Raw genomic sequence first — 7,087 nt, forward strand, 5'->3', positions numbered from 1 at the left:
ATAGGAAGCAGGGAAATCTTTTTCAAATGGGATGGGGAATAGATGGAGGGAAGGGAAGAAGGAGAAGGAAAGGAGATTTAAAAAAGAACTGAAGAAAAAATGGAAATAGAGCTTTTGCAAATGGGAAAGAGACCAAGGTTAGAAGGAACAGGAAGGGATGGAAGGGGTAGGAGACCAAAACAAGAAGTTGCTTTATGTGCAGGTACCAACTCCCCACAGTAGATGTAATTATTATATACTACAAACATGGACTAATAAAAAATTACATGTAAAAAAACTTGTCTGATATGGGCCAGGGCAAGTCCTTAAGAGATAGAAGCTCTTCAGAGGATGAGGACAAGTGTCCAGAAGAGGATGGATGATGAAAAGAGTGGTGTATAAGATCAAGGGACAATCACCTCTATCACCTCCACATTTTATTTAACTCCAGAAGTCTGAGATTAACAACCTCATCCATTACCAACTCAGAGCAGTTCCCACAGGTCACAAACCATACCTGCAGGACAGAGGGCAGCTTGTAGCCAATACTATGAAACCAGAGAGGTTACTTAGGGGAATGAGAATTGGAAAAGACAAAATCAAAGTACATTTGGACAAAAAGCATTTGCCTGAAACCCCTGAGAGAATCTGTAATACCACTCCAAACTGTAAGAGTCCAGTGACATAGAGGACATGAATTTAATATGCAGAAATCAATATACACAGATCATGACCAATTAAAGGACATAGTGACAGAGAAATCCTCAGTTACAATAGCAAAAGAGAAAAATACAGTTGATTCTTATTATTTGAGGTAGTTATGTTCTATCAAGTTGCTTCTAACACCAAATACTGAATTATTACCCCTAGGGAAAAACAAAGATAAATTCCTACAAATCTCTGGTCACAGTATTTTTATCAACTGATCAATACATAACTTTGTTTAATGAATGTTTCTGCTTTAAAACACCTTACTTTATATGGAATCTGTGAATAATGAGGATGGACCACACCTAGAATAAATTTAAAAAGAAATATGCTTGAGCCAGGCTTGGTGGCACACACCTATAATCCGCAAGGCTGAGGCAGGAAGATTGCAAGTTTGAGCCCAGCTGGGGTAACTTCGTGAAATATTGTCTCAAAAATAAATAGAACTAGAGATCTGGCTGTGTGTGAACGACCTGGGTTCAATCTCCAGTACCAAAAACAAAACTAAAATTTAAACACTCCTAAAAGACACAGAAGTAGACTTGAACATATGCTTGTTTTAGGTGGGATGGCTCAACATGGTGGGATGACAGTTCTTCCTGATTTCACCAACTGATGTAATACATTCCAAATAAAAATATTTTATGATATTTGAAAAGTTGGCAGTAAAGTTCATGTGGAAAAATGAGCCTGTTAGGCAGCAGCTAAAAATATACTGAAAACAGCCATGAGGAGAGACTTAGCTAACATATCAAACACAGTAGCATCTCTATGGTTAAAATGGTGCAGGGCTAGCACAAGAAAAGACAAATGGACCGGTGGCCTAAAAGAGAGCTCCAGAAGCCAAGTGTGGTGGTGTACATGAGTAATCTCAGCATTTTTGGAGGCTGAGACAGGAGGACTTCAAGAGTCTTAATGAGGTCTTATCTCAAAATTTTAAAAAATTTTAAAAAGGGATAGGGATGTAGCTGAGTGTGAAGGCCCTGAGTTCAATCCCCAGTACCATGAAAAATAATAAAATTTAAAAAAATTAAAAAGTCCAGAAAAGGACATCTCTGCATAATATGTGGAAATTTAGTATATTATAAAGGCAAGAGATCACAGAAACTTCTTAATAACTGGTGCTAGAATAATTTATAGCCACTTGGGGGGACATCAGATCCATGCCTCACATCACACACAAGAATAAATTCCAAATGGATCCATGCCCTAGATGTAAAAACAAACATAAAAGCAAGCAAGCACTAAAACAAGAGAATTCCTCCAAGATGTGGGGGTAGAGAAAGATTTTCTAACAACAACTCAAAATCTAGATGCAATAAAAAATTATTAAGCTAAGCTACATTTAAAAGTGTATTTTTAAAGTGCATTACCAAACACCATACGCAAAGTCAAAACACAAATGACAAACCAAAAGTATTTGTATGGTATATCACACAAAAGGCTCGTGGCTCTAAAATACAAAGAACTCTTAAAAATTCAAAGAAAAACTGACTTAAACCCTCAACAAAAAATAAATAAAAATTTAAAAGTAGGCAAAAGACATGAACAATTCACAAAGACATAAGAATAGACCCCCCGCAAAAAAGAATAGACCTAAAAGTTTAGTTTCACTCATAATAAGAGAAATACAAACTACCCTTAGAATACTTTCAGTCATATGCCAATGTGAAGTGGTCATGCAACTTCTTTTAGATAATAATTTTAAGATCTGAATAAGATATTTTTAAATTAACTAAAGGCACAATAAAATGTTCAAGAGAAGAGAGAAGTTGAAGGACAGTTGATTCTCCAAAGGCTACAAGTGGAAGAGGTCAGAACTGCTTGCAGACAGGCTAAGAAAATTTAAAAACTAGCAAAGAGAAAATACTAAAGTAAAAAGAACCTCAGAGATCTATGAGATGAGTTTAAGCATTTCAAAAGATATATAATTAGAGCCCTAAATGAGACATAAAAAGAGAAAAATATATTTAGAGACACAATGACTTAAAAATGTGGCAGAGACACAAATAAATCCCAGAAGCCTATGGGACCCTAAGCATGATAAACACAGAGAGAACCGCTCAGAAGCACACCATGGTCAAATTGCTAAAAAGCAGATAAGCAGCCAGAAAAGAATAACATATTCCACTCAGGGAAACAATGACAAGACTGTAGATTACTTCAAAACAAAATTTACAGAGACCATCATGCATTAGAATTAGATATTAGAAGGACAAAGTGCAGGGAAAAATTTTTTAAACCCGTCAACAAAGAATTGTATTGCCAATGCAACCAGTCTTCGACATACATATGAGAGGAGTTTTATTTCCAGTTTGAGTAAACTCCTAACAGAGTCCTCTGACTAATAACTACAAACTGGACAAAAGGCAAACTCCCCAGAGATGCTAGAGAGTGACCAAAGTGACAGATCCTGTTTTATTACATATTTCAGCTTAAGGGCAGGCTGAGGCAAGACCATAAGTTCTACTTCATGGAGGCTTGATCTCTCAATGAAAACTCGTCATCTTTCTGGCCTGAAAACCCAGAAAATGGTGTTTGAAGAGATTACAACTGCTGCAGAGTGCAGGAAGGATGCCAGCAGGAGAGATCCAGAGACAGGCACAAGGAAGAACAGGTTTCGTGGGTGAACCCTGCCCAAGTCGAACACTGTAATCACACGTGAACAGAGAGCAGGCAGATCAGCTCAGCCTGAAAGAGCTAAATTGGAATTTGAGCTGCTACCCAAGACACAGAGTCTTTAGTTAAGTTCAACAAGGTAATTGTCCTCTAAAACAAAAATATTGAGTCTTCTGAGAAAGGTAACAGAATCAGAGTCTCTGCAACCTAACATGCATGAGGTCTGTAATAAAATTTTATATCATTTACTACATGGCCATGAAAATGTGACCCCATATCTGGAGAAGAGAGTATAACCCAGTGACTCCTGAGATGATCCAGATGTTAGATTATTAGATGAGGACTTGATAGCTGCTATTATAACTGTTCATTAAGGAAGAGTAAAATGTGCTAATAACAAACTATAAAAAAATAAGCAGACGAAAATCCTGGAACTAAACCTTTAGGAGGTGAAGCCTCACGGAAGGGAGTGAGACCTGGCAGAAAGCACTTGAAGGAGAATATTGGGACCCTTCCTCTCTTTACTCCCAGGATGCCATGACATGAGCAGTTTCCTCTGCCGTATACTCCTGCTAGAATATGCTGTCCAGAGCTGGGCATAGTGGCACATGACTGAAATCCCAGTACTTGGGAGGCTGAGGCAGGAAGATCTCCATGAGTTCAAAGCCAGCCTGGGCTACATAGTGAGTTCAAGGCCAGCCTGAACTACTCAGAAAGACCTCGTCTAAAAAAAGAAAAGAAAAGAAGAAAAGAAACAGCAATAACAACAATGTTGTGTCTCACCACAGGCTCAAAACCAACAGGACTGAAACTTTCAAAGTCACGGACCAAAATAAACCTTTCCTTCTTATAAACTGTTTATCTCGAATACTTTGTGGGCAGTGACAGAATGCTAAATAACCCTTAAGGTTTTTGCATTTTAGGGTGGATTTTCTCAACAATTATAGAATAAGTAGATCGATAACAAAAACTAGTAAAGATTCTCTCAGCTGCCTTGATCTAAAGTCCAGATCCTGGAGAATATATATTATTTTCAAGTACACTAGGTACTTTCACCGAAATAGCCTATACATTTGGCTATAAAACAAAATCCAATAAATTTAAAAGCATTGTAATCATACAGAATTTTTGGACCATGATGAAATTAAATGAAAAGCCAGTAACAATGAGATAATTTCAATCCCAAATATTTTGAAATTAAATACATACTTCTAAAACTCCAAAGGACAAAAAAGAAATCACAAGGTAAAATAAAAAGTCTAAAATTTGGTTATCAGGGCAAAACCAAGCCAGGCTGGGCATGGTGACACATACCTGTAGTCCCAGCTACTCAGGAGAAAAATGACATTGTTAAGGTGTCATTTATCCTCAAATTCATCTATAGAGTCCCACATGCTTTTTTTTTCAGTGCTGGGGATTGAAACCAGGGACTTTACACTGAGCTACACCCCGAGCCGTTTCTTATGTTTTGAGATGGGCTCTCACTAAGTCACTAAGTTGCCCAGGCTGGTCTCAAACTTGTGGTCCTGCATCAACCTCCCAGAATGCTGGTGTCACACATTCTTTTTGATATAAACTAATGTTATCCTAATATACCTATCCTAATATAATATACCATATCCTAATATGTTCATATATGCGTAAATGAACTACAATTTTCAAAGCATCTTGATAAAGCACAACAAAGTGGGGTTATTGAACTTACTTGATCTCAAGGTTATCCCACGTGGGTTTTAAAGCTGTAATAAACAGTACAGTGTGGTGTTGGTCAAAGAATGGCTGTATAGATCAATGGAACAGAAGAGTTCAAAAATGGACCCACACTTTTGACTGATTTTGATTGGTCAGTTGATTTTCAACAAAATCACCGAGACAGTTTAACAGGGAAAAGAAAGTCATTGCAAAAAATGGTAATTGTAAAAGCTGGATATCTATACTGAGAAAAAATATCAATAAGTCATCAAACCATAAATAAAAGTTAACTTGAAATGGGTCATAGAACCAAATGTAAAAGCAAAAACTACCAGATATCTAGAACATGGTATAAAATCTTGATGGCCATGGGAGTGGGTTAATATTTCTTTCCATGTTACAGAAAGCAATAAACATAAATGAAAAAATTTATAACTTTGTCTTCATCAAAATTCAAAGCTTCTGCTCAACAAAGAATACTAACAAGGAAATGAATAAGAAAGCCACAGGCTGGGAAAATGTTATCTGCAAAAATCTATCAAAATAACTCCTACAACTCTGCGAGAAAAGACATTTTTTAATGGGCAAGATTTTAAAAGAAGGCATCTGAGTGGCCATTAGTGCATGAAGGACGGCTCCACACCATTAGTCTTGGAGAAATCAGGTTGGTCACCAGGAAGTGTCCCCTCGCTAGGCTCCTGTGTCCCGCCATGTGCTCACACTAGGTGGCGCTGTGAAGGTGTCTTCTAAATACTGCTACACTTGGCCCTTTGCTTTCCAGGGACTAGGACTTACCTAGAAGATGACCCTCAGGAGATTTACAGTCCTGTGTCTGCTTTAGGGGGTTAAGTGAATAAAGCTCTCCCTCTCCCTGCTTTCTCACACCTCTTTGTTAATATATTTATCCTACACGTTTTACCCATCAGAGAAACAGCTCTTTTGCTGTTTTTCTGTGACTGAGATCCTAAAAAACATATCAAGTTCCCTCCATCTCCTGCGTGAATTGTCTGTTCACATTTGTGCGATGTTAAACACCGCGGGGAGGTCCCAGAGCCTTCCTTCAACACTTCCTTTTCGATGGGAAGGTGGGCATGGCTCTCTGCTCCTTATGTAGCTTTTTCTGCTTTTTCTCACTTATGGTTTAAAAAAAAAAAAACGCACAACATTTACCATTTATAAATGTACAGTTCAATAGTGCTTGTATTATTGTAGACATCTGAGTTAGGTAGAAATATTATAGGCAGTCAGATAGGGCTGGGCCCTCGAAAGAGTCAGGACAAAGGTGAAACATACTACAACTGCGGCCGGAGACACATCTGTTGGAGAACAGGCTTCAAGGTAAAGACAAGATGACCAGACCTGTATACTTCCTCAAATGACAAACACTGAGCCTAATGAAGTCTAGATAGACATCTGCCACCCCAGTGGGTGACCAGAAACCTCTGGACCCATCATTTTCTAGAAGTCTTTGTTCTTTCCATCCACACTTGTTGTGTGACTTGTTTCCCAATTGGACCACCATTACCTAAGCGACTATACTTGTAACCTTATTGATTGATCATGGCTGTGGCCCACGTTGTACCCACATGGTTTTGCTCTATAAAACTCCTCTGTAAAGTGGGATCCTCAGGCTTCCTATTTGGGTCCTCTCCTGCCTCTCAGGAGCTATCCTATTAATAAATATCTTCCTACCCTTAATCTCCGTTGTTCCTAGAATTCATTCTTCGATTTTTAGAGAACAAGAGTTTGGCATATCAGACATCTAACAGTTTGAGAAATAATATTTCATATTTCATCTCCAGTATTATTTCCTGTATCGTTACAGCATGTTCACATCAGAGTACAAACTTGTTTTCAAAGTAACGCTGCCATCCTGTGGATCACACATAGTCTGCTAGGAAGAGCAAGATTTTTTGGTAGCACCTGCAAGCAAAACTGTGTACACTATCAGAAGCCTTCGGGTGCATTCTCTGCTTCAGGATGTATTCGAATGTCAGTGATTCATCTCCTGCCAGGAATCCACAATGATACTCCTTCCTCATGTGCCTCACTAGCACCCTCTCCTTTCCTGTAGAACAAAGCAGACACT

Source organism: Heterocephalus glaber, unplaced genomic scaffold (assembly GCF_053883595.1).
Source record: "Heterocephalus glaber isolate CG9 unplaced genomic scaffold, H.glaber_assembly_v1.0 deba00000470, whole genome shotgun sequence".
Classification (NCBI taxonomy): domain Eukaryota; kingdom Metazoa; phylum Chordata; class Mammalia; order Rodentia; family Bathyergidae; genus Heterocephalus; species Heterocephalus glaber.